We start from the raw sequence: 27619 nt of genomic DNA on the forward strand, positions 1-27619 counted from the left end.
TGTACTGGTCATAATAGTAACAAATAAGATTAATTTCTGTTTTCAAGAATTTAACTTTTAAACATTACCAATGACTTCATTGAAACTGATCTTCACATAGCCATCTTTAATGAACAATACAACCAGATTTGTCAATCTATCTTCACCCATAATTGATCAAAGAATACTTTTTTGTTAATTTTAATTTTGAAAAGTTTTATGTAAAGCAAAAGACATATCAATAGGAAAAATCTTAAATATAAGAATGTTTGTCAGAGACTCATAAAAAAATCTCATTTCATAAGCAAATTGTAATAAAACTAAAACATCTGCAAAAGGAACAATTTAGGCCACTGCTAAATCATACCACTGATGTAAGGTTTTATTTTCTCAATTTGTTCTTCAGTTTTAAAACCATCAATTAAAAAAAGGATAAATTTCCATTTTAAAGATATTATTCAAATTCAGTAAAATATTTCATGCTTGAATTAAAATTTACACAAACAAAAATATTACACTCTGATATTATTCCATTCCCTTCAATGTTTTCTGGTCAGTTGTTTTTGATATGAGGTATGCATTTTCCTCTACTTTTTCAATATTTTGATTGTTAGGGGGTGGAGCCAAGATGGTGAAGTAGAAAGATGCACATACTCAAGCTCTTCCCCCACAATCCATAAAATACCTGTAAAGAAAGACTCTCAACAAATTCTAGAGCAGCACAAGTCACAGAACAATGGAGTGGAAGAGATTTCCAGCCCAGGGTGGAAGGCTGGAAGGCTGACGGGAAAGGTCTGTAGCACCGGCACATGGAGTAGAACCCAGAGGAGCCCAGCCCAGCCTTGGCATCATGGTGGGAGCAGGCCTCAACGGAATCCCCAGGAGCAGCAGAGGTTTGCAGATCCTTCAACCCACAGGTGCCAAAGGTCAGTGAGAGGGCTTTTTTACCTCCATAACAAGGGAGCAGGGTTCTCCCCTAGCCCAGGCTCCAGGCAGCAGACCCTGTAGCAATGGCAGTAGCAGCAGCAGTGGGCCTAGGCAAGCTTCCATTGTTGGATAAAGCCCCTGCGGGAATTGAGCAGCTGATCTGAATCTCAACCATGAGCCAGGCCAGGGAGTAAACTCCTCTCCCTTCATTATACCACCTTGGAGGAACTGAGAAATTACAGGCTCCCAGAGTATATTCTACTCTTGACAAAGGATCCAAAAGTCAAGTAACTGGCTGGAAAAATGCTCAAAAAAGGGGGAAAAACAGGACTGTAGAAAGTTACTTTCTTGGTGAACAGGTATTCTCTCCCATCCCTTCAGATGAGGAAGAACAATGTTTACCATCAGGGGATAGCATAAAAGTCAAGGCTTCAGCACCCCAAAACTCCAAAATAAATATGCAATGGTCCCAGGCCATAGAAGAGCTCAGAAAGAACTTTGAAAATCACATAAGAGAGGTGGAGGAAAAATTGGGAAGAGAAATGACAGTGATGCAAGAAAATCATGAAAAGTAAGTCAACAGTTTACTAAAGGAGACCCAAAAAAATGCTGAAGAAAATAACACCTTTAACAATAGGCTAATTCAATTGGCAAAAGAGGTCCAAAAAGCCAGAGAAGAATGCTTTAAAAAGCAGAATTAGCCAAATGGAAAAGGAGGTTCAAATGCACACTGAGGAAAATAGTTCTTTAAAAATTAGAATGAAGCAGATGGAAGCTAATGACTTTATGAGAAACCAAAAAATTACAAAACAAAACCAAAAGAATGAAAAAATGAAAGATAATGTGAAATATCTCATTGGAAAAACAACTGACCTAGAAAATAGATCCAGGAGAGACAATTTAAAAATTATGGAACTACCTGAAAGCCATGATCAAAGAAAGAGCCTAGACATCATCTTTCATGAAATTATCAAAGAAAACTGCCCTGATACTCTAGAACCATAGGGCAAAATAAATATTGAAAGAATCCATCGAGCACCTCCTGAAAGAGATCCAAAAAGAGAAACTCCTAGGAACATTGTGGCCAAATTCGAGAGTTCCCTGGTCAAGAAGAAAATATTGCAAGCAGCTAGAAAGAAACAATTCATGTATTGTGGAAATACAATCAGGATAACACAAGATCTAGCAGTTTCTACACTAAGGGACTGAAGGGCCTGGAATACGATATTCCAGAAGTCAAAGGAGCTAGGATTAAAACCAAGAATCACCTACCCAGCAAAACTGAGTATAATACTTCAGGGGAAAAAAAAATGGTCTTTCAATGAAATAGAGGATTTTCAAGCATTCTTGATGAAAAGACCAGAATTGAAAAGAAAATTTGACTTTCAAACACAAGAATGAAGAGAAGCATGAAAAGGTAAACAGGAAAGAGAATCACAAGGGACTTACTAAATTTGAACTGTTTACATTCCTACATGGAAAGATTATATTTGTAACTCTTGAAACTTTTCTCAGTATCTGGGCAGTTGGAGGAATTCTACACACACACACATACACACATACACACATACATACATACATACATACATATATATTATATATATATATATATACATAGAGAGAGACAGAGACAGAGAGCACAGGGTGAGTTGAATAGGAAGGGATCATATCTAAAAAAATAAAATTAAGGGGTGAGAGAGGAATAGATTGGGAGGAGAAAGGGAGAAAGGTAATAGGACAAATTATTTCTCATAGAAGAGGCAAGAAAAAGCTTTTTCAATGGAGGGGGAAAGGGGGGAGGTGAGAGGGAAAAAGTGAAGCTTACTTTCATCACATTTGACTCAAGGAAGGAAAAACATGCACATTCAATTTGGTATGTAAACCTATCTTACACTACAGGAAAATAGGGGAGAAGGGAATAAGTAGAGTTGGGGAGATGATGGAAGGGAAGGCAAATGGGAAGAGGGAGCAATTAGAAGTAAACACTTTTGGGGAGGGACAAGGTCAAAAGAGAGAATAGAAGAAATGGGGGCAGGATAGGATGGAGGGAAATATAGTTAGTCTTACACAACATGACTATTATGGAAGTCATTTGCAAAACTACACATTTATGGTCTATATTGAATTGATTGACCTCTCAGTGGAGATGGGTGGGGAGGGAGGAAGGAAGAGATGTTGGAACTCAAAGTTTTAGGAACAAATGTTGAAAATTGTTTTTGCATGCAACTGGGAAATAAGAAATACAGGGGTATAGAAATTTGTCATGTCCTACAGCACAAGAGAGAAGATAGGGATAAGGCAAGAGAGGGGTATTAGAAGTGTAGACACATTGGTGGAAGGAGCAATCGGAATGCAAGGCATTTTGGGGTGGGGGGAGGGGAGAGATGGGGAGAAAATTTGGAACTGAAAATTTTGTGGATATGAATGTTGAAAACTTAAAATAAATAGATTTAAAAAAAGAAAAAGAAAGAAAAAAATATTACACCCCATAGTTTGTACTCTGTTTTACTCTTTTCATTTTTAAACACAAATAAAAACTTCAAGTGGTTACATAGAATGAAGAAATAGTTGAAGAAATAAAAGTTCTATTACTTCTTTGCAATCATTGTGCCTTCGCTGTTTATTTAGAATTTATTGTATAAACATAGGGATGTGTATTACCATAGGAACTGAAGACAGAAATTGGCCTGAAGTACTCTCCACCCATTAGAAACCAGGGGTGGGGAACCTGGAGCCTTGAGGCCACATATGGCCTTTTGACTAAGTCCAAGTGTTATAGAACAAAACCTTTTATTAAGGGGATTTGTTTTGTGAAGTTTGCATTTAGTCAAAGGGCCACACTTGGAGACCTAGAGGGCCACATGTGGCCTTGATGCCACAAGTTCCCCACCCCTGCCCTAAACTATGGCAGGTAGATGAATCTTTGTATGTTCCAGCAACTAGTCACAGAGCAATCGTTTAAAACTTAGATCGACAATTCTTTGCTCTTTGCTTCCCATTGCCTCTTCAAGGTTCTCTCTCTACCACCATCACTCAGGATCCTCTCTTCCTTTGAGGTTCAAAATTCTGGTAGCTCTGGTCTACTCACCTCTGGGACAGTCCCCTTCTTTTCAGATGGGTTTAGTACCTGACTCAAATGCTTTCTCTCCTCAACTTCAGCCCTCACTCATACTAGGGAATTTCAACATATGTATAAACACTTCCTCAAACACGCTAATCTCACAGCCCCTCAATTCATTCATTTTATATAACCTACTCTTTCATCCCACCTTGGCCACACTCAAAAGATAGCCCTGCCCCTAATCTGACCATCACCTGCACATGCATCTCTTCATGTTTACAACCTATGAAATTCTGTTATCTGATCACTATTGTCATTCCATCTGTCCCTCTATCTTGAAATATCTTATTTTTTCCTGCACATCATGGTTGCCAATCCCTCAGTCCCTTAGTTCTTTCCTAGCCATCACCCCTCCTTCTGCTACACTCTCCTACCTTGCCCATTTTGACCCCTTGGTGAACCAGTTCAACTCTACCCTTTCCTCTTCTAAGTCTCTTGTTCCTTTATGGTATTGCCAGTTTTTCCCTGCCAAGAGCCAGTCTTGGGTCACTCCTATAATTCATTGCCTTCACTTCTCCATATATCCTACTGAATGAAGCTGGAGAAAATCATGAAACCAAGCTGACTGGGTTCATTACAAATTTATAGTGCATAATCTCAACTGAAGACTCATTGCTGCAAGGCAATCCTTTTATACCTTGCTAATTAATTCACTATTGCATGTACCACAGAGTCTCTTCCAAAACTTTTCATCTCTCCTCAAATCTCCTGTGGCCCCTCTCAGTTGAAAACCTTGCCTTGTATTTTACTGAAAAAATTTAGACCATTCACTAAGAACTCCTTTTTATGCCCCACCCCCCACCTCATATCATCTAGATGCCTATTGCCACTGTCTCTTCCTTGATCACATAATGAGGTGGTGCTTGCCAAATTACATGCCTCTCCATGCACAAGTGATCCTATTCCATCATGTCTTCCCCAACAGATTGCTCTATCAATTCCACTTTCTCACATCTTCAGTCTCTCCCTGTGTGGTGGCTGCTTCTCTCCTACCTATAGATGTGCCCCAAGGCTCCCCCATTCTTAAAAAACTCTCCCTTGAGTCAGCCATCCCTGCTAGTTATTGCCTCGAAGCTCTCTTTTTTGTGACTAAACTTTTTGAGAAGTCTGTCTACAATCCATGCCTCTATTTTTCTTCTCTCCTTTTAATTATCTGTAGTCTGATTTCTGACCTTATCGTTCAACCCCTGTGCTCTTACTAAAGATACTAACAAATACATTAATTGTCAAGTCTAATGGCCTTTTCTCAACCATCATCCTTCTGGACCTCTCTGTAGCCTTTGACACTAGTGATCACCTTTTCTCCTTGATTCTCTCTTCTATCGAGGTTTTTGGGACACTGCTTTCTCCTAGTTCTCCTCCTACCTATATGAACACTCAGTCTCCTTTCCTGGATATTCATCCAGGTTGGGCTCACTAACTATGGGTGTCCCTTAGTCATGCGTGTCTTCTTTTCTCCCTCTACATTTTTTCATTTGGTAAACTCATTAGTTCCAGTGGATTCAACTCTCATCTCTATGTTGGCCTCCAGACATCTCCAATTACTTGCTGGACATCTCAGAGGGTAGATACTTAAATCTATTTATCTAACCTCTCTGCTCACCTGCAGACTCACATCTTCTGTTATTTATTAGACATCTCAGATGGTAGACACTTAAACACACCTTGTCTAAAACTGAACTCATTATCTTTTCCTTTTCCTAACTTCTCTATTGCCATCGAGGGTCACCATCCTCCTAGTCATCTGGTTCCCACAACCTAGGTATCATCTTAAGCCTTTCACTATCTCTCATCTCCCATATCCAATCTGTTGCCGAGTCCTATTAATATTACCTTCATAACATCACTTATATCTGCCCCCCTTCTGTTGTATATACTGTAGCCAACCTGGTGCAGACTCTCATCAGCTTATTCCAGCACTGTTGGAATAGCCTGCTTCTTGGTCTCATCCAATGGATCCTCAACTCAGCTATCAAAGTAATTTTCCTGAGTCAGAGGAACCACATCACTCCACTACTTGGCTTTCTTGAAATTCTAGCTAAAATCCCACCTTCTACAAAACCCCTTAATTCTAGATTCTTTCCTCTGTTTTATTTTCAATTTATCCTGTTTCTACTTGTTTGTACATCACTGTTTGCATGTTGTCTCACTCATTGACTCTGAACTCCTTGAGAGCAGGAATTGTCTTCTACTTTTCCTTGTATACCTACTTAGTACAGTGCTTGGCACATAAATGTCTATTGGCTAACTGACCAAATCTGAGCTCAGCCTTGGAACAGCATCATTCTTCTCAATGAATTCATGTTATTCTTGAGAACAGACACTTATTTCCCTTTGTGATCCCTAGCGCTTTTCACATAGTAATTGCTTAAGAAATATTTGTTGAAGAAATGAATTAATACCACTGTCTCAATCTAGGCCATCACTTCATGTCTGGATGATTGTAATAGCTACCAGTCTAGTGTCTTTGTATCCATTCTTCTTCCACCTCACTCCCCTTTCATCCTCAATACCGTCTCCAACTTAATCTTCTTAACCTACCACTTCACTCTTGACTTAAAAAAATCATAGTGTCTCACCCCTGCCTTTTATTTAGGAGTCTTGTGTCCCATCCACAAATGCTGAGCATCAAGCAGAAGAAGGGGGCATCTCACGATGGCATCTCAGAGGGCAGTTGCTGACTCATGCACTTGGGTGCTTCTTTTACTCTTTCTTCAGATCTGCATCACTGTGGTTTGTCTCCTTCCTGAAGAAACTTGGCTTCCCCCTCTGGACCTGTCTCCCAATTCTCCCAAGGTTCCAGTCTGTCTCTTGAATCCTCTTGGAGCTAAACTACACTTGGATGTCTTGCATTTGCCTCTGGTTACCCTTACCTGTTTTTACACATGGCTCTCTACCATGATTCTTTATATTCAGATCCTAAGTTGTTGATTGTTTCTGTGAGTGCCTCTGCTTAGCCATCATCCTATCCTTGATGTAGATTGGACATGACAGGACATTAGAAGGTAGAGTCCAAATTCTTAATCCTGTATCCCTCTATAATTTGGCCCCATTTTATCTACCGAAACATATATCCTAGGAAACCAGCCAAGATGGGAAAGGAGAAAGCAGCCCAGCTCCTGCCACATTTATTCTAACAAGAAACCAATAAACATGCCAGATTGGGATATTCAAGAGGAAACCACAGTGAGTCATCATTCCATTCCAAGATCACAAATTCAACCCAAAAACAAGTGACCAGGACAAGGACTGCGGAATAGGAGAGGTTCAGGATCATGGACACCAGAATCACACTCAGAGAAGGAGTGAAGACAAATTTCTCTCCTGCTGCTTGCTAACAATGTCTGCCATATGGTGTGCACTTAATGTATGTTTGCTGAATTAAAATGGACCCAGAGCTGTCAAGATCTGTTGGCTATGTTGAATTGCTACACAGTAGAATTCTTCAGTTTTCTAGGTTGTGGACTGACCACATCTTGGGAAACCAGTCACTGGTTGGTGCCAGGACAAGGTGATTAAGGAAAGCTTTCTTTGCATCAATCTCAAGCTCCTGCACATTGTGCCTGCCTCATGAGAGGGCTGTGACTCAATGGAGTCCATGGAAATGATTGAACCCTCCCTGGTTTGGGGATTGCAGGAACAGGAAGTTGCAGCTAAAACATCATTTCTCATGCTCTGTGGGTGAGTGTTTGTCCAGTTGTGTGTGGCCAGCTTTGCCCTCCATCTTCTCCTATAGCTTTGGCTGTGCTTCTAACTCTTTTTCTCTGGACTTTATCAGCATATCTTGGCTGCTTTCTCACACCAAAACATCCCTCCCCCCCCCTCCCCATTCTGGTCGCCTTTTCCCATTGGTGAGCTTCTTCTAAAGACTTTATTTTGGAGAGGAGCCCAGGCCACCATGCTTCCTTCTCTTCCTGTGTTTCTGACTTTCTGGATTTTGTACTGTGCCTTCTCCCCTTTGCCCTCCAGTACAAACGCTTTTAGTTCTTTTCATATGGTGTCTTCCCCCGCTAGAATGCCAGTTCTTTGAGGGCAAGGACTATCTTTCTTTTTGCTTCTATTTGTATTCCCAGCATTTAGCACAGTGTCTATCATATGGTAAGATTGTTGCCTGCATGGAGAGCTCCTAATGGAGACATCCTTATCATTCTCTACTTAAGATCTCAGTCCAAGTAGTGCTGAACAAATCTGACCTTTGATTTTGTCTTTATCTCTGACTTCTTTACTATCCTTGGTTACTGGCTGTTTTATCTTGCCTTGGACCTACGGCTCTATCCTGGGTCTGGACCATTCCCTTGTCATCCTTTACTCTCAGGCTTTACTACAGGTCTTCAATTTTGCTGCTTCTCCAGCCCCTCCTTGACCCACATGGCTTGTATCCTTCAATTTAGACTGATCTCTGCCTTGTTTGGGGGATATATGTTGCTGATTTCTGCCTGAGTATCTTTGCTCAGACTTCACAGAATGCCCTCTCCTCTCTTCTCTACCAACCTTATCTGTTCCTCAAGGACCAGCTCCAATCCACAAGAAACTCTGCCTTTTATTTTTGATATCCTATGGCCCTTAATGAGCGCATCACATATTTGATCACATGCCATATCATCTTCGTGTTCCATTATATTGTCTAATGAATTTTTAGGTTTGCTAAAGGGCAGTAACTATATTGTCTTATGTCTTCATAATGCCTTATATATTATAAGCACTTGATACATTTTTGAAAATCACAGCAAGTTAGAACAAATGGAGGGGCATGAAGAGTAGACCCCCTCTATTGGGTCATTCTTTAAATGTGGCAAATAGTTTCAAGGCCTAATCTCTTCTCCCTCTTACCAGAGCCGAGTTTAGGAACATATTAAAGCCTCTTTCCCCTCCCTTAAGTCCAATAAAAGACATTAAACATATTAACAGCCATATTTTCTCTTTAACACTCCACAATTTTAACTTTGGAGTTTTAAGTGATGAATAATTGTTACTATAATAAAGACAGGGTTTTTTTTTTCTTCTTTAAGGTAAAGAAGAGTGTTTTGTGTTTGAATGAAAAGCATACACATACAGAGAGAAAAACCTTATTGTGAAGAAAATTATTCTTTATTGTAGAACAATTTACAAACAGGAGTCAAACATACTCCTTCTCTCTGCCACCTTCCCCCATTCACCTCCTTGGTGTGCTTGAAAACAATTCAAGTGTCAAATAGGTCTATGGAGACAAATCAGTGGGTTATCCATCTATTCTTTGAATTTTTTTTTTAAAACAGTGCACAGGTATCTCTTCCTGCTTTTATGAAGCACTGGTATACTTCAGTGAATAGTCTAGAACTGAAGCTTCTTTATAATGAAGTAAGGCGTTAATTTCTTTAAACAATCACACTGTGGAATCCAGTTCACAGGTTTTGGGTAAATTATATTATTTTTTTTGTCAATTAACATTCAGTGTATTTTCTTTTTTCTTAAGCTCCATGAACTACTGTCTTTCCACATGCATATCCACATTTTGTCTTCAGGAAGTCTTGGGGGGACTTGAGAGAAAGGGAAGGTTCATTCAGTAATTGGTGAGGAGTGGGGAATCTTGTGTCCTTGAGGCCACCTTGAGGCCATAGGTTCCCCACCCCTGGTTGGACCTTTCCTACATCTACCAGTTCTGCAATATCATCTAGTTATATACTACCAGGAGTAAAAAATATCCATTAATAATTGACTCTTTGCCAAAAGTGCTTTAATGCCTTAGAACTAATGGCAATCCTGTTTGTACCATGCCATCCACTATCCCTAGCTGGCCCATATTCAGTAGAAAAGGAATACCTAGTGTCACATATGTGGCACTGGATCATTTCTCAAGATATTTGGGAACCCAGTTTCTAAAGGAAAGAGGGGAGTAAGGAGAGAAGTCTTCTCATTGGGTGGTGGCTGTGATGGTGACTAAAGCAGGAAAGGGAGAGATGGTGAAGGATGAAGAAATGGCATCAGCAGATGGACTAAAAGGGATGAGAGAGTCATGTTGGTGGCACTTCAAGAGGAAGAAGTGGTCCTGCCTTCTTCCTCAGGCTAACACTTGGATCTGGTTCCTTTCTGTCTTTCCCAATACACAGCTTCATCATTTCTCTTTCCTCTGACCTCCTTAATCTTTTCTTTTCCATTGAATCTTTCTCTTCTACTTAACAACATACCCAAGACTCTGATTTTTTTTCTTTTAAAGAAGAGCTTTGTTGCATCATAAAGGGACTATAAACCAATACTCAATAGATATCTTCAATTTGTCACATCTCTCTTCTCTCTTTCATTGCCAAGTTGAGAAGTGGCGTAGTACAGTAGACAGAGTATTAGGCTTAGAGACTAAGAGATCTGGGTCCCAATCCTGTCATGTGACCCTGAGCAAGTCATTTAACTACTCTGAGACTTAGATTCCACATCTGTAAAGTGTATTATAATACTATATATATGTATATATATACATATATATGTGTATGTATGTGCGCACATGTGTATGTATATACATATACATACAGATAGATAGGTAGGTAGGTAGATAGATAGATAGATAGATAGATACATACATACATACATACATACATACATACATACATACATACAAATAGCACTTACCCAGCAGGGTTCAATGGAAAGAGTGTTGCATCTGGAGTTAGAAGACCTGGAATTGAATCTCAGATCTTCTACTTAAAAACTGTGTGGCCTTGGGCTAGCCAATTAATTTCTCTGTGCCTCAGTTTCTTCAGTTCACAAACGTATGTTAAGCACCTATGACATACACGTTATAGTGCTAGATATTTGGGCTATAAACTCTAAAAACTACCCACACACAGTGGGTACCTGCCCTTGAGTGGCTTATAGTCTACTACACTTACAAAAATAAGTTATAATATAAGCATAAGATGTCAGCAAAAGAAAGCTCTGGACCTCAGAGAGGTGGCCTCAGGGAGACATGAATACTTCCAGGTGGGAATGTCAGGATGGAGGAGCTCTTCTCTTCTGAGAGCGTTCCTGAAGTAAATTTGGAAGGAAAAGAGCTTCTGAAAGATCAAAGATGAGCAGGGAGGCCATTTCAAACATGGAATACAGTCAGGTTTGGGGAACAGCTTGTAGTCTAGTGTAACTGGAACATAGACAGCACAAAGGGGAGAAGTGTGAAACAAGGTGGGAGAGGAAGGTTGAAAACAGAGTGTGGAGACCTGCAAAGGCCAAGGCTCTAAGTCTTTATTTTTTTCTACAGGAAGGAAGGGTTTTTAGCAACAGGGTACCATAGTGAGATTCCAGCCTTAGGAAAATTATTTTGTCAGCTGAGTAAAGGATGGATTAGAGGAAGAAGTAAATAGAAATGGAGAAAGATTCCCTAATTACAAATGCCAGGGCTATAACAGTAGTTTAGGCAAGAGGAGCTAGCATTTGTATAGTGCTTTGAGATTTGTAAAGTATTTTACAAATGTCATCTCATTTGATCCTCACCACAGTCCTAGGAGGAATTGCTGCTCAGTGGTTAAGGATTTGGGGTCAGCAAGACCTGAGCTCACATCACTGCCTCAGGCACTTACTAGTTGTGTGACCTTGAGCAAATTACATGACTTCTCTCTGCCTCTGTTTCTTCGTCTTATAGATGAGGTTAATGGTAACCCCCACCTCACAGGGTTGTTGTGAGGTTCAGTCGAAGCATGGGGGACCCTTAACGTGCTATGTAAATACTGGCTTTTATCATTCTTATTATGACTATTTCACAGATGAGGAAATCGAGTCTGAGAAAGTTCAGTGACTTGCCCAGGATTACACCAGTATTAAGTGTCTAAGGTAGGATGTGAACTCAGGTTTTCCTGGCTCCAAGTCTAGCTCAATGCATTGATAAAAATGATGAGTGGCCATGTGAATTAGGAAGAGATAGATGAGAGAGAAGAGGGAGGAGCAAATCAAAGACTTCACAGCTGATTAGATATAGGGGGATGATGATACCTGCACTTCCTACCTCTTTGGGTTGTTGGGGGGATGGACTTTGTACAGCCTTTAGAAATGTCAGTTATTGGTAATATCGTATGATGATCAACTATGAATGACATCTCTTCTCAAATACAATGATCCAAGACAATTACAAAGGACTATGATGGAAAATGCTATCCACATCCAGATGGACTCTGAATGTAGATTGAAACGTACTATTTTCACCTTATTTTTTGTTTTTTTTCCTTTCGGTCTGTTTCATCTTTTATAATGTGACTAATATGGAAATAGGTTTTACATGATTGTGCATATATAACCTATATCAAATTGCTTACCATTTTAGGAAGAGAGGCAGGGAGGGAAGGAAGGAAAAAATTTTGGAACTCGAATGTTAAAAATTATCTTTACATATAATTGGAAAAAATAAAATATCTAAAAAAAATATCAGTTATTATTGGAAAGAATGAATTTTGAAGCAATGAGAAAGGTATGAGCATTACTTTAAATGTTATTGTGATAAATTCCCTGGGGAAAATATTTAAGATTTTAAGGAAAGGTAGGAGAAATAGATGCCCAGGCGTGGGACCCAAGTTAAAATTAAAGGATTGGCAATCTTCCCAAATCCATGTTCTCTCTTCTATATTCCTCCTACTGAGGCTGGCATGAAAGGTCTCCTGAGGTCCTGTTCATCACCTTGGCCTTAAAGGATCTACCCAGTGACTGGGAGAGCCAGTACCCTATTTCTATATACCTCATGTAAATCCCCCTTCCCCACCCTGTGAACAAGTGATAAGCCCTTGTTCCCCATCAATCACTGCGACTCTCATATCCCCCTACCCCCCACCTCCTGACCTCTGACCACTTGTTTTTTTGAACCAATAGACCAAAATCATGGGAAGGTGTCTGCCAACTTTGCCCTTAGCAACAAGGGCAGAAGCAGCCTGCCTAATTCTGATCCAGGCTACAGAGTGAGCCCTGAGCCAAGGCAATGAATAAAGTTGAATTCTTCGGGGGCCCCCTCCAAGGAACAGAGGAGGGCTCTGAGCTCTGAACAGAATTCTTTCTTCCCAGCCTACATTTTTCCTCTGTTTCTGTGTGAGAGAGGCCCAGGGGCAGGCCTGACTGGCCCCTCTTGCCAGTCATCCTTTAGGGAGCTTCTCAGGTCAGAGGCAAATCTGCAACCCAGCTTCAAGACCAAACAGTGGGTGTCGCCAATCTCCAGCTTTTTCTGCTCACAGAGGGTATGGCAAGGTGGCTTTCCCAGGGGGCTCTAGTGTTTGTTTCCCTTTTTCTCTTGGATCTCTCAATCAATATTACATGTGATAAAGTTGGTCACTGGGAGCCAAGGCCAGAAAGGTGGCTTTCCATCAGTGGGCTCCTGGGAGCCCCAAGCTTTTTGATTTGCATAATTATTGCCCAGGAGAGGGAGCTGGGAATCAGGCTGAGACATCTAAGGTAAGGGCAGATACAGAGATCAAAAAACAGCAAAGCTTTCTCCATTCTCATCTCCTCTGATTTTGAACTTGAGATAATTCACATGATCTGAGCTGAAGTTTACCTTTGCAAGGCTTATGAAGAGAGGGTTTGCTAAGTAATAGCATGGAGTGAGACATTAAGGGGAAACGTTTAAATTACTTAAGAAAGGCAAATGTTTTTCAAGTACCTTAGGACTCTTTCCTTCTTCCCCTTTTTTTGGTTGGGGGAGGGGGCTGATGAGGGAGAGGGGGCTGATGAGGAGGAGGCGATCTATGAGTCCTAGTTGCCTGGACACGCTGGGAGGTTAAGCTACTTGTCCCTAGTCACATAGCTAAATATTTGTCAGAGGAAGGACCTGAATTGACGTTCTCCTAACTTCAAGACTGGCCCCTCTATCTACCAGCCACACTGCTTCTTGCCCATTTCATTATCTTTTTTTTTTTTTTTTTAAGGATAGACTTATAATGAATTATTCTTGTCTGTACAAATGATTCTGAATCAATTAATCAACCAATAACAGTATAGTAGACAGACCTTACAGTGAGAAAGTCTGGGGTTGGATCTCAGCTCAGGTACTTCCTCTGTTACCCAAGTACGTCATTTAACCCTCAACGGCTTCCAAAGGACAGGAGGATGGAGAATTAGAGGGTCCAGGCCTGTGGCTTTTTTGAGAGAAAAAGCTCCCTGGATAAAGAAACTTATGCTAATTCAGGCAAGTATTTTTTCTGTAACTTTGAGTCACAGAGAGTTGCCCTGAGCATCGAGAAGTTAATTGAGCAGCAGCACAGGATTAAACAGTTAATATATGGCTGGTGTGGAATTTGAACCCAGGTCTTCCTTGCTCAGAGGCCGGTTTTGTCACCCATCATATCATACATCGTCTGAGGTGAGTGGGTAATCTCACTAAATAATATCTAAATAAATAAATAATAAATCTCACTAAAATATCTTTATTATCACTAGATACTATTAATTAGATAGATTAATATTAATAATAATGATAATAAAATTATCTCTAGAGTTGTTTCTCTCCCCACCCTGCCCCCACCATCAGATTGTAAACTCCTTGAATGCAGAAAATATCTTTTGCCTCCTTTGTGTTCCCAGCATGTAACATAGTGCCTGGCACATAGTAGGTGCTTAATAAATAAATATTGATTGATTTTTAGCTCTGTAGGCTTATGAAATACCTATAGAATGTCTAGTGTGTTTAAGGTACTGCTCTTGGTGCTGTAGGGGATTATAAATTCTTTTGCAATATCCTTTACAAGATTACTGTCAATTACAGTCAATAAGCTTTTATTAAATACTACAATATGCTAGGCATTATGCCATGCCCTGAAGGTTAAAAAAAAAAGACAATAGACACTTCCTGTCCTCAAGGAGTTCATAGTCTAAAATAGCACCACAATATGCAAACAACTATACACAAAGTAAACATATACAAGATAAATTGGAGATAATTGTCAGAGGGAAGGCACTAGAAATAAGAGGGAAAGGCTTCCTGTAGAAGGTGGGATTTTGTTATTATTGTTTGTCCATTCTCAGAAATGGCCAAGACATCAGAAAGATGATGCCATGAATTGGATTTAAGTGAGGCAGGGCTGTGCAAAGTCACCAGCCTCACTTTCTCCTCTGGAGTCATCTGGGTCCAGTGGCCAGACAGAGATCAGCATGACTGGTGGTGAACTCCCGCCCCCCCCCCCCCCCGCCCCCACATAGTGGGATTTTAACTGGGACTTGAAGGAAGCCAGAGAGGTTCGGAGATGGAAATGAAAGAAAAGAGAATCTGAGTCATGGAGAATGGCTACTAAAATGCCTATGGTCAAGAGATAGCGTGTTCCTTGTGTGAGGTACAGCAGGAAAGCGCTGGCTCACTGTGAGGATCAAATGAGAAGATGAATGTGAAACGGCTTTATAATTGTAAGACACTAAGTGAATGTGAGTTAACATGTTCATTTCAAAGAAGTGTAAAACATGACCGGGTTGTCCTTCCTTCAAAAGTGTCTATCATTCATATTATTTGCTAATTAATACCAATTTCACTCCCAAATAGTCTGAATAATTGGAGTGTTCCTCTATTGGCAGCAGCACAGATTCCGAGCTGGAAAGCACCTCAGGGATTATCTAGTCTGATGCCCTCATTTTCTAGATGAAGGAACTGAGGTTGACAGGAGTCAGGTTTGTCTTATCCAAGATCACAACTCAGTAGAGGTAGTTATAGATGAAGAGGTTTTAATGTGGTAACAAGGTATTCAACTACACAAAATTGTAGACACAACCAATGATTTCTTTATGCAGTGTGAATACCTTTCTCTCATGGGATTAAAGGGAGCAACCTAATTGGACAAATACATTTTTGCTTTGAAGGGCTTTCAATAGCCAAGTCAGTTTGTCAGTTGGAGGGAATTCAAGCTGGGAACCAGACATGGATATAAGAACTGCACCCCTGAGAGGGGATTGCTTTTGGGTAGGGGGAAGGAGTTTCTCTCTCCTCTTCCCATCATCAGCCACATTGCTTTGTAGGGGAGTTATTTTTCCAGTAAGAGACATTGCATTCGGTGAGAAGACATAGTCTGTTTTCTGTGTCTCCAGACAGACACAGGTACAGAGAGATAGTCACTGAAGAGGAAAGTAGCTTTAAGAAATAAGTTTCATGGCAGAAGAGAAGAGAGCTGGCTATGGTCTCAAACACTAGCTCTGGGAATCAAGAGATGAGATGCAAAGAAATTTCAGGAGGAGAGAAAGGACTTCCTGCACCGACAATTCTGTAGTTGTCCATTGCCCTGTCCCATGCCTTCCATATATATGTGCCTTACTACCATTACACTCTAAGTTTTCATCCCTTCTTCTAGTGGATATTGTGTATATTTATGGGAGAATGCACCCCAGGTTTCTGGGAGAAAATGTTTTTAGCTGCTGTTTTTACTAGACTATCTTAGTAATGCTTTTGTTGAGAGCTAATCTGGTCTGCTGGCTTGACTATTCATTGATGGGGGCTCATGAACTATATTTGGACTACTGAGCCACAAGATTACCCCCTATAATAAAAGGTAGCAACCATCCTCTGGGGACCCAACTTGCAAATTGGGGGGTAAAAGCTGAGAAAGTAGTCCCCAGAGGGGATGCTACATACAGGAAAGGAATTAGAGCATTAACATTTTTCTTCAGGTATACTGTTCTATTTAGGTTAGAATATTTTTGTAATTTGCAATATCAGTTAATCTATGGAAAAGATTCACAGAATGCAGAAGAAAAACTACCTCATTTCCATCTATTGAAATTCTATCCCTTTAAGGATCAAATCAGGTACTACAATATACTCAAAACCTTTCTATATCTCCACCTCTACCCCCAACTAAGAGTGACTCCTCCCTCTCTCCTGAAATTTTTTCGACTGACTTTTCCCTACTCAGATTTTCCTAAAATACTTTGTCTGCAAGTTGCTTCTAGTCTCATCATATTCTACCTTATATTAAAAATCTTTTTGTTTATGGAAAAACCACATACCACCTCTAGTGGACTATGAACTTTTTGAGGACAGAGACAAGATTTTTTTTATCTTTGTGTCCCCAGCACCTAACCCAAAACCTTGTACATAGTAATAAATGTTTATTGAAATAAGTTGAATGAAACTATTTTGTGTTGGTTCATGTATATGTGAGCAACATTTGGAAGAGTAGCTTGGGGAATAAGAACATTATAAAAAGAGAAGACAGGAAAGGAAGAGAATAAAAATATAAATCAAGAAAAGGACAAAGGACAAGATGCAATGAAATGCAAGAAGTAAAGAGATTGCCTTGGAAAGGAAGGAGGTATTAACAAAGAAGCACAACCCAAGCCTATGTGAGACGCATATAAAACAGACACCTGCAACTTACAGACTAATATATATGATGTATATAAAATAATTCGTAGTACTTTTCTTTCTCTCTTTCCCACATTTTGTACCTTTAAAGGAAAGGGAGTTGTAGGATGTTATTGCCTTTGAGATTGTTGCCTCCATCTTCTTAACTTTACTATAGGAGATATATTTTAAAATTCAACATGTCAGAGCAGGTGTGTACAATTACAGAGGGTTTCCCCAAAATAGCTGACGGCTGTCCACTTGGTGAGCAAGGGCCATCTGTCATCTCCTTTCCTCCACCAATTGGGCAGAATTTAATTCGAAAGCTTACTACTTTATACTTGAGCACTTTGCTTGTGGTCTGCAGATGGGGCCATCTGAAAACTAGAGAACTGTAGAAATTTAAATGTGATCATTTCCATTTCCCCCTCTCCCATCCTATGCATATCAGTCTTTAAGAGATGACATACCTGATATAAGCAAGCATCAAGAGCTGGCCCACTTTCCTTTTCCATTCTTATGACCCAGGACTCTCTTTAACATCTCCAGCCCAGGAATCCTGGTTCTGTTGAGTTTTAAGCTAAAGAACCATTCAAATTGGCTTTTAATCAGCTTTGTATACCTGGAACTATACCAGAAGTTTCTTGTGGGTAATTTTAGCTAGCATTTATTCCAGAATATTGTCAGAGAAGAAAAATTATGTACTGCCCCAAACAGACTTATCAAAAAACATCAACTTTAACAACCTTGGTAATGATCTAACTGCCTGCTATGCACAGAACGCTGGGGAAGATACAAGGTTGCGTGAGGCAGGGTTGCTGCCCTCATGGACCATACAATTCAGCTTTTAATTGGATACACAAATTACCATAATACAAAGTCAGAAGGGGAAAGCAAATATTATATTATGTTAGAGAGTGGTGAGATTTCAGTCCTAATAGGGAAAATTTTCTGTTCCCATTTCTTGGGAGAAGTAACATTTCAGTGGGGCCTTAAAGAATATTTAGTATTTCAATAGACAGAAATGGACAGGAATCCATTCTAACATGGGGTTAGAAAATATAGAGGTAACAAAAATGCAAAGTCTGAATAGCATGGGATTTATATATGATAGTTAGGCTGGGTCATTCAATGCATTAGGAGGAAAATTGTGATTTAAGGCTGGACAGGTAGGCGTCAATGAATCTATGAAAGATTTCAAGAAGAGGACGCTAGGTGGAATTGGGAATGGGGTACTGGACATGGAGTCAGGCATACAAAAGTTAAAACCCTGTCTCAAATGCTTACTGGGCAAGTAACTTGAGTTTTCTGGGCCTCGATTTCCTTATCTATAAAATGATATGATTAGACTTAATGGTAAGGGTCTTCACAGTCTTAAATCTATGATGCTGTGAGTGTCACTTTTAGATTGGTGTACATGGAAGATCAATCTGGCATTGATACAAAGGATGGGTGAGAGATTGAGGGAACTATGGCCCCAACCCAAGTGAGTTGTAAGAAAGGCCTCCATTAGGGAGGTGAGAGTAAGAGATGAAGAGGAATGCAAGAGCTATAGGAGATGTAGAAATGACAAGACTTGGCAGCTTATTAGATGTTAGGGAGCAGAGGTATATGAAAGAGGCAAAAGTCCAATGTAACACAATTCTTAACACAAGTGAATTGTGTTGCTACTGTCAGGAATACAGAAACCAGAAAGGAGAGTAAGTTTTGGCAGAAAGACAATCTATTTCATTTTAGAAATGTTGAACTTGTTTTGTTATTGGGATAACCATGTTAAATGTCTTGTAGGAAGTTGAAAATATGGGTGTGAAGCTTATGAGAAAGGTTATGACTGAAGACAGTCATCTGTATAATGTTGATAAGTTAAACCATGGAGGTGAATTGGGATTGTCAGGGAAATGAAAGAGAGGAATGAGGAAAGAACCGTGTGATATATATATATATATATATATATATATATATATATATATATATATATATATATATATATATATACATACATACATTAAGTGGTCAGAAAAAAGTGATCAGCCAATGAAGGAGACAGAGGAAGAGTTAGAAGATAAGACAACCAAGATGGTGTTGGGTCTCTAAAACTAACATAGACAAGAGCATCCAAAAGAAACAAGTGGTCCACAGTGCTGAAAACTGAAGAAGTTCCTTAAATGAGATTGGAATAAATGACTCCTCAGGTCCCTTCTGCCTCCAGTATTAGGTGATTCAACATATCCAGTCTTATCTCCAGTTACTATTCTATACATACTATAGCTTCTGGCCAAAGCAGATTGTTCACATTCCTCAAATATGTTCCTCTATGTGTTCCAGCCTCTCAGCATTTGCTCATGCTGTTCCCTCTTGCTGGAATGTCCTTTTCCTATCCGGATCTTCCCTTGCTGAAATCTTACCCATTCTTCAAGGCCCATACTAAATACCACCTCCCTCATAAAGCCTTTCAATGCAATCCAACAAATAATTTCCCTGATCATATTTCACAGCCTTTCTTTCACCCCCAAAAGGTAGTCTTCTTTCTTCTGAATTCCAATCACACTTCCACCTCTACTTTTCTTGTGTCAATTATCACAGATTGCTTTGTATAATGACTGTAATTCATCTTCTGTTCTTTACTAGATTGTATACTTCTCTTGGATAGAAATTTTGTCTTACTTCTTCCCCTCACTCCCAATCCCCTGCCACAACTAGCACATAGTAGGTACTTCATACATAGTTGTTGAATTAAAGCCAACCATTATCTATACTGGCTACATTTAAAAAGGCATCGTAGGATCTAAGAATATCACAAAACCTCTAGTCCTATCCCCTCTTTTTTACAAATAAGCAAACTAAGGCCCAGAGGTATTAAGTGAGCTGTTCAAAGTCCCAAGGGTAATAAACACAACACGTAGAATGTGAACCCTGGTCCCCTTCTGACTCCTGAACCAGGGTTCCTTCCTCTGGAACACGCTGCCTTCAATCTTAGTGCAATGAGCTCTTTTATAGAATCAACTTCAATCCAATAGTCAACAATAAACATTTGTTAAGTGCCTACTATTGTGTAAGGCATTGTATTAGGCACCAGGAACATAAAAAACAAACAGACATTCCACAGTCCCTTGCATTTCAATTAACCTAGATTATTAATGGTCCTTATAATTTACCTGACTTTTTCCTACCTCTCTGTCTTTGCTTTCCTGCTCTCCTTCCCTGAAATGTCCTCTAACCATTAGCATATAAGCGTCTTGAAGCCAGGAACTATTCTTATGTTTTTGTCTTTCTTTGTAAATCTCAGCCCTAGCACAGCGCATGGCACGTAAGTGTTTGACAAATGCTTATTGATTGATTAATTCCATCCTCTTCTCCACCTAACCAAAGCTCCTTCTTCAAGACCAAGCTCAAACCGTTTTTGCATGAAGTCTTTCCTAATCACTCCAATTGTAAATGATTAATCCTTTTTTCAATTCTAATAGCATTTATTTTCTCTATGTATTTTTTCTTGTACACTCGATCCCATCCCCTCCACCTGATTTTCCAGGCAATCATCCCCACTTTTTCTGTAATCTTCCATCTTTCCCCATCTGCCCAGGTCTTCCTTGTGACCTACAAACACTCCCATTTCTTCCCCATCCTTACATAATACTCCCTCTGAGTTCACTCTCCCTTCTTCTACTAACACTGGAAGACTGAACAGAGGATTATTGACTACTTCGCTCCTCAGAGTTCAAGGGGTAATTATGAGGGGCTGGGATTTCTCGTATTGTGCTAAAAGTCTCCTATTTGGTATACTCCTCATTAGCAGTATACCAGTAGAAATCTATTAGCTTTTTGAAAAAGGATTTATTGAGAAAGTATAGCAAGTGGCACAAAGCAAAGTGAGCAGAACTAGAAAAATGCTGTACATAATAGCAATAATATTATAGTGATAATCGACTGAAAGACTCAGCCACTGTGATTAATATGATGATCCATGACAATTACAAAGGATTCCTGATTTAAAAAAATGTTATCCACTTCCAGAAAGAGAACCAATAAGCTCTGATAGCAGATTGAAGCATATTTTTTAACTTTATTCTTCTGGTTTCTCCTCCTCCTCTTTCTCCCCCTTTTTTTTTTTTTGCAACATAAGTAATGTGGAAATATGTTTTACATGACATCACACATATAATGGGTATCATATTCCTTGCCTTCTCAATGGGTGAGGAGGGTGGAAGGAAAGAATTTGGAAGGGAAAATAAAACATTTTTAAAAGAGAAAGTATAAAAAAAATAATCATTACCAAACCAGGATGCACGCTCCCCTCATTCATACGTGTTCTCTGGGGAGAATGGGCTCAAACCTCAGAATTAGCCTCCACTCTTCATTCTTTCTCATACCACATGTTTAATCAGTTGCTAAGTCTTGTCAATTTTACCTCCAAAATGCCTCTTACATCCATCTCCTCTCTACTCACATGGCAACCATGACATTTGGTGCTCTCATCACTCCTCACCTTGACCATTGTAATGGTCTCACAATCAGTATCCCTACCTCAAAACTGGTCCCTCCTCAAATCATCCTTGGCAGAACTGCCAAAGTGATATTATTGACATAACAGTATCAATCACCATCACCTGTAGCCTATATGAGATAATCACCTCTCAGTCTACTACCTCCCTCATTGTCATATTATTGTAATCATTCCAAACTATAAGCCAAGTATGTGTTCTTTATTGTTTACATGTTTCTTTATAAACAAATTAATAAATAAATTTATCAATTAGATTTGAGTCCACAACCCAGTTTATCAAATATTTAAAGTGTATGGCCGAAGAAGACCATTCCATCAGAGAAATTATGACGTGACTTGCACTTAACTTTGTTTTGAATGAGGGAGGGCTGTGCAGGTCACCAGCCTCACTTCTCCTCCAGAGCCATCTGAATCCAGTGACCAGATATTCATCAGGATGACTGGAGATGACCCAGGATGAGGCAATTGGGGTTAAGTGACTTGCCCAAGGTCACACAGCTAGTGAGTGTCAAGTGTCTGAGGTGAAATTTGAACTCAGGTCCTCCTGACTCCTGCACTGGTACTCTATCCACTGCACCACCTAGCTGTCCCAAATATTTAATAACAAAAGAAGGATAACCTACTTTCCCATTAGTAATTGCTTGTCTCTATATATCAAATTCCTTATCTCCCAGGCTTAAATAATCATCCATTACTGGCTATGCAATTTATCAACAAAGTAACAAATAATAATACAAAGATATAAGTAATATTTACACTCTTTTGGCTGTGAGAATGTTTATAGCCAGAGGCATCTCTCACCATCACTATAAGTACAGGTTACTCTTTTTTGCCTCTGGAAAAATAGTGCTGCTACTCAGTTCACTCAACGTAACAATTTAAGTTTATTCTCAAAATTTTTTTCATCCTCCTCACAAAGTAAGCATTATAATAGTTCTCTCCAGAAAACTTAACCCTCTTTCTTTCTGTCTTTTTATAGTTTCTCTCAAACTATCACTTTTTAACATTCTCTCTTGAATGACAATTAAACTGCTGTCTTGCAAGATTCTAAAGCTATCTTAAAGATACAGTAATATTATCTATAATCTGTAGTTTAGGTTATTGAAGTTGATGCTACACTAAAACACCAGTCTGTCTATACCATTCTCTGGGTAAATTAACTCCATTGGCTTCCTATTACTTCTAAGATCAAATATAAACACCTTTGTTTAGCATTTGAAGTCCTTTCCAATCTGACTTCAATCTACTTATTCAGGCTTATTATGTGTTACTCTACACTCTGTATTCTAGCCAAACTGACCTTCCCGATGCTCCTCGTATATGACATTCCATCTTCCATCTCTTTGCCTTTGCATAGACAGAACTCCATGACTGGAATGCATTCCTTCACCTCTGCCTTTTAGAATCCATGATTTTCTTCAAAGATCAGCTCAAACGTTACTGCCTAGAGGAGACTGTTTCTGATCTCCTGAGCCATTAATGCTTCATCTCAAAATATCTTTGTATTTATTTTGTATCCTTATACATGTACATCTTGTTTCTCCCAACAGAAATATAAGCTCCTTAAAGGAAAGAACTATTTAATTTTTGTGTCCTCAAATGGTACATGTTTAATAGAGGTACATGATAGATGCTTAATAAATATTTACTGATTTATCAATGATTCCTATTAAATTTCTTCTTATTACATTAAGTGCCATACTCTGGTCTACCAAGAACTTTTCTGATCCTGATTCTGTCATTTAGCGTGTACACTATTTTCCTCAGCTTTGAGTTATCTGGAAATTTGATGAGCACATCATCTATACTATTATCCAAGTCATTGACAAAAATATTAAGCAGCACAGATCCCTAGGGCATGTCCCTAAATACTTTCTGCCAAATTAGCATAAAAACATTAACTATGACTATTTGAACCAATCCATTGAATTAGTTCTGAATTCTTTTAATAATATTGTCTAATCTTCATCTTAACATTTTCCTACTAGAATAGCATAAACTATTTTATCAAATGCTTGCCTAAAATCTTCAGCAGGAAAATTATATTAGCAGCATATCCCCTAACCTACCCTCTAATCCTGTCAAAAGCTATCTTGTCAAAAAAAAGAAAGAAAGAAAGAAAAGAAGAGAAGCCGTTCTTTGTGGAGAGACAGACAGAGACACAGAGAGACAGATAAACAGAGACAGAGAGAGGTTTACAATAGGATAATGCTATTTACTGATAGACTGCTTGTCTAGGAGTTCCCTTTTTGTCCTTCCCCACAGTAAGATCCACTTTCTTGTAGCAAACCCTTAAACAGAACACAATAAAAATCAGTTTATCTTTATCTGGAGGCAAAGCTCGTTATAAAAGTACACATAGCAAATAAAGCAAAGCTTTAATAGTGAAGAACACTCCCAAGGGTAAGCAATGCCAGTTCACCAGGGAGTGATGAGGCAGAGGAGGGAGGGAAAGAGGACAAGAGAAAAATTCACCAGGTCCCAGTGAGGCAACAAATTCTGTCTAGGCAGATCACTGCTTAGAAGGAGCTAGAAAAAGCTTCAAATGCTTATTGTTACATTCGGTTTGAAGAAGCAATACCTTTCCTTTGCAGTCAGCCAGCTGCAAGACTGGCTGTTATCTATTTTCCCCTCCCTTCCCTGACACCTCATCTTTCTATTACCCATGATCCCTTAGTCCCTCCTTCCAATTAATATTAGGGCCTTTCCTTTGAGGTAATATCTAATTTATCCTGTATATATTTTGTACGTATATAATTGCTTGCGTGTTGGAGGTAGCTTGATGCCTCAATGGATAGAGAGCTAGGACTGGAGTCAAGAAAACCTGAGTTCAAATCTGACCTCAGACACTTATTAGCTGCATGATCCTATTTACCTCTAGCAAAGGAAATAGCAAACCATGCCAGTATCCTTGCCCCACCCCCCCAAAAAAAATCCATGACAAGATGTAGTCTATGGTATCACAAAATTTTGGACACAATTGAACAAAGAAGTTTGCATGTTGTCTCTCCCATTAGATTGTGAGCATCTTGAGAACAGGGACTATTTTTTGCCTTTCTTCATATCTTCAGAGTTTAGCGTAATGCCTGGCACATACTAGCCCCGTAAGAAATGCTTTTTGGGATGTTCTGGGAGGTGGAGCCAAGATGGGAGAAAAAAGCCAGTAAGTTGCCAAAGCTCTCTCCAGTTTCCCTCAGAAACAACACTAAATCAAGCCTCTAAATGGATTCTGGAGTAACAGAACCTGCAAAAAGATGGAGTGAAGCAATTTTCCAGCTTAAGATAAATTAGAAGGACTTCAAGAAAGGTCTGTCTCATTTTGGTAAAAGGCAAGTGCATCCCAGTGTTGTCCAGGCAAGGCAGCAGGTAGCTCTTAGCGAAAGTACAGACCATAACCAAGGACCCTCAGTCCTGGCTTAGCAGGCTAGTAGCACAATAGGCCAACCCCAGAACAGAAGTTAGACTGTCAGCCTGGGAACCCCCAGCACAATAGGCATAACTAGGTGGGGCAATTCCAGTGCAATGGGCAAGCCACCAGCACCCAAGCTCTCAGACAGAAAACCAGGACCAGGTCCCTGGCTGCCCAACACTAAAGCTTGGGACAATTCCCCCTGTGCCCCAGGAGCAGAGTTCAACTTTTAAAGTCATGAAAAAAGCTAAAAATTGGTAAAAATAGAAAAAAGCCTTGACCATACAAAGTGACAACATATATAGACAATGTATATATAAAGTGACAATATATAAATATAGTGACAATAAAGATCAAAACACAAACTTAGAAGAAGACAACAATGTCAAAATACCTACATGAGGAGCCTCAAAGTGGGAGATGAGTTGGTCTCAAGCCCAAAAAACCCTCCAGGAAGAGCTTGAAAAGAATTTTAAAAATCAAATAAGAGAGGTAGAAGAAAAATTGGGAAAAGAAATGAGAGTTATGCAAGAGAGAGTCATCAGCTTGGAAAAGGAAAGACAAAAAGTGACCAAAGAAAACAATTCCTTAAAAAATACAATTAGTCAAATGGAAAACAAAACAAAATAATCCACTGAAGAAAACAAAAGTAGAATTGGTCAAATGGAAGAGGAGATACAAAGGCTCACTGGAGAAAATAATTCCTTAAAAATTAGAATTGGGCGAATGGAAGTTAATGACTCTATGAGGTATCTAGAATCAGTCAAACAAAATCAAAAGAATGAAAAAATGGAAGAAAATATAAAATGCCTTATTGGAGAAAAGAATGGACCTGGAAAATAGATCAAGGAAAGATAAGTTAAGAATTATTGGGTTACCTGAAAACTGCAATCAAAAAAAGAGCCTGGACAGCATCTTTCAAGGAATTATCAAGGAAAACTGCCCCGATATCCTAGAACCAGAGGGTAAAATAGTTATTGAAAGAATCTACCAATCACTTCCTGAAAGAGATCCCCAAATGGAAACTCCAAGGAATATTGTAGCCAAATTCCAGAATTATCACATCAAGGAAAAAATACTACAAGCAGTTAGAAAGAAACAATTCAAATATTAAGGAGCCACAGTCAGTACTGCACAGGACTTAGCAACTTCTACATTAAAGATCTGGAGGGCTTGTAATATAATATTTTGAAAGGAAAAAGAGCAAGAATCAACTCCCAGAAAAATTGAGCATAACTTTTCAGGTGCAAAAAAAAGGACATTCAGTGAAATAGGAAACTTTTAAACTTTCCTGATGAAAAGACTATAGCTGAACAGAAAATTCAGTCTTCAAGTACAAGATTCAAGAGAAGCATAAAAAAGTAAACAGGAAAGAAAAAAAAGTTATTCAATATAGTTAAAGTATTTACATTCCTACATGGTAAGATGATACTTGTAACTCTTGAGAACTGTATCTCTATTAGGGAAGTTAGGAGTATATATAGACAGAGAGTGTGAGTATAAGTTGACTTTGATATGATGATATTTTAAAAAACTAAGGCATTAAAAAAAGGATTGAACTGGGAGAAGATTAAAGGGGGAGTCAGAATAGGGTAAATTACATTGCATGAAGAAGTCCAAAAGACCTATTACAGCAGAGGGAAAGAAGGCAGGGGGTGATTGTTGCTCTCATCAGATTTGACTCAAAGAGGGAATAACATACACATTCAGTTGGGTATAGAAATTTATCTCACTCTATAGGGAAGTAGGAAAGGAAAGGAGAAAGAAAAGAGAGGGGCTAATAGAAGGGAAGGCAGATTAAAGGACGAGGTGGTCAGAAGCAAAAACACTGGTGAGGAGAGACAGGTGAAAGAAGAGAGAAAAGTATAAATGGGGGGAAAATAGCATGGAGAGAAAGGTTACAAATAGTAATCATAATTTGTGAATGTGAATGGGATGAACTCTCCCATAAAATAGAAAGAGATAGCAGAGTGGATTTAAAGGCAAAATCCCCTATGTTGTTAACAAGAAACACATCTGAAGCAAAGAGATACATACAGACTAAAGGTAAAAGGCTGGAGCAGAATGTATTATGCTTTAGCTGAAGTTAAAAAAGAAGAGGGTAGTAATCCTGATCTCAGTCAAAGCCATCTGATTAAAAGATACATGGAAGGAAACTACATCTTGCTCAAAAGGTACCATAGACAATGAAGTAATATCAATATTCAACATTTTTGCACCAAGTGCTACAAATTCTTTATTCAAATTCTTAAAAGGAAAAGTTAAGTGAGTTACAAGAAGAAATAGATAGTGAAACTATACTAGTGGGGGACCTCAATCTTCCCCTTTCAGAACTAGATAGATCTAAACACAAAATAAGCAAGAAAAAACGTTAAGGGAGGTGGATAGAATTTTAGAAAAAGTTAGATATGATAGACATCT

Source organism: Notamacropus eugenii, chromosome 2 (assembly GCF_028372415.1).
Source record: "Notamacropus eugenii isolate mMacEug1 chromosome 2, mMacEug1.pri_v2, whole genome shotgun sequence".
Lineage (NCBI taxonomy): Eukaryota > Metazoa > Chordata > Mammalia > Diprotodontia > Macropodidae > Notamacropus > Notamacropus eugenii.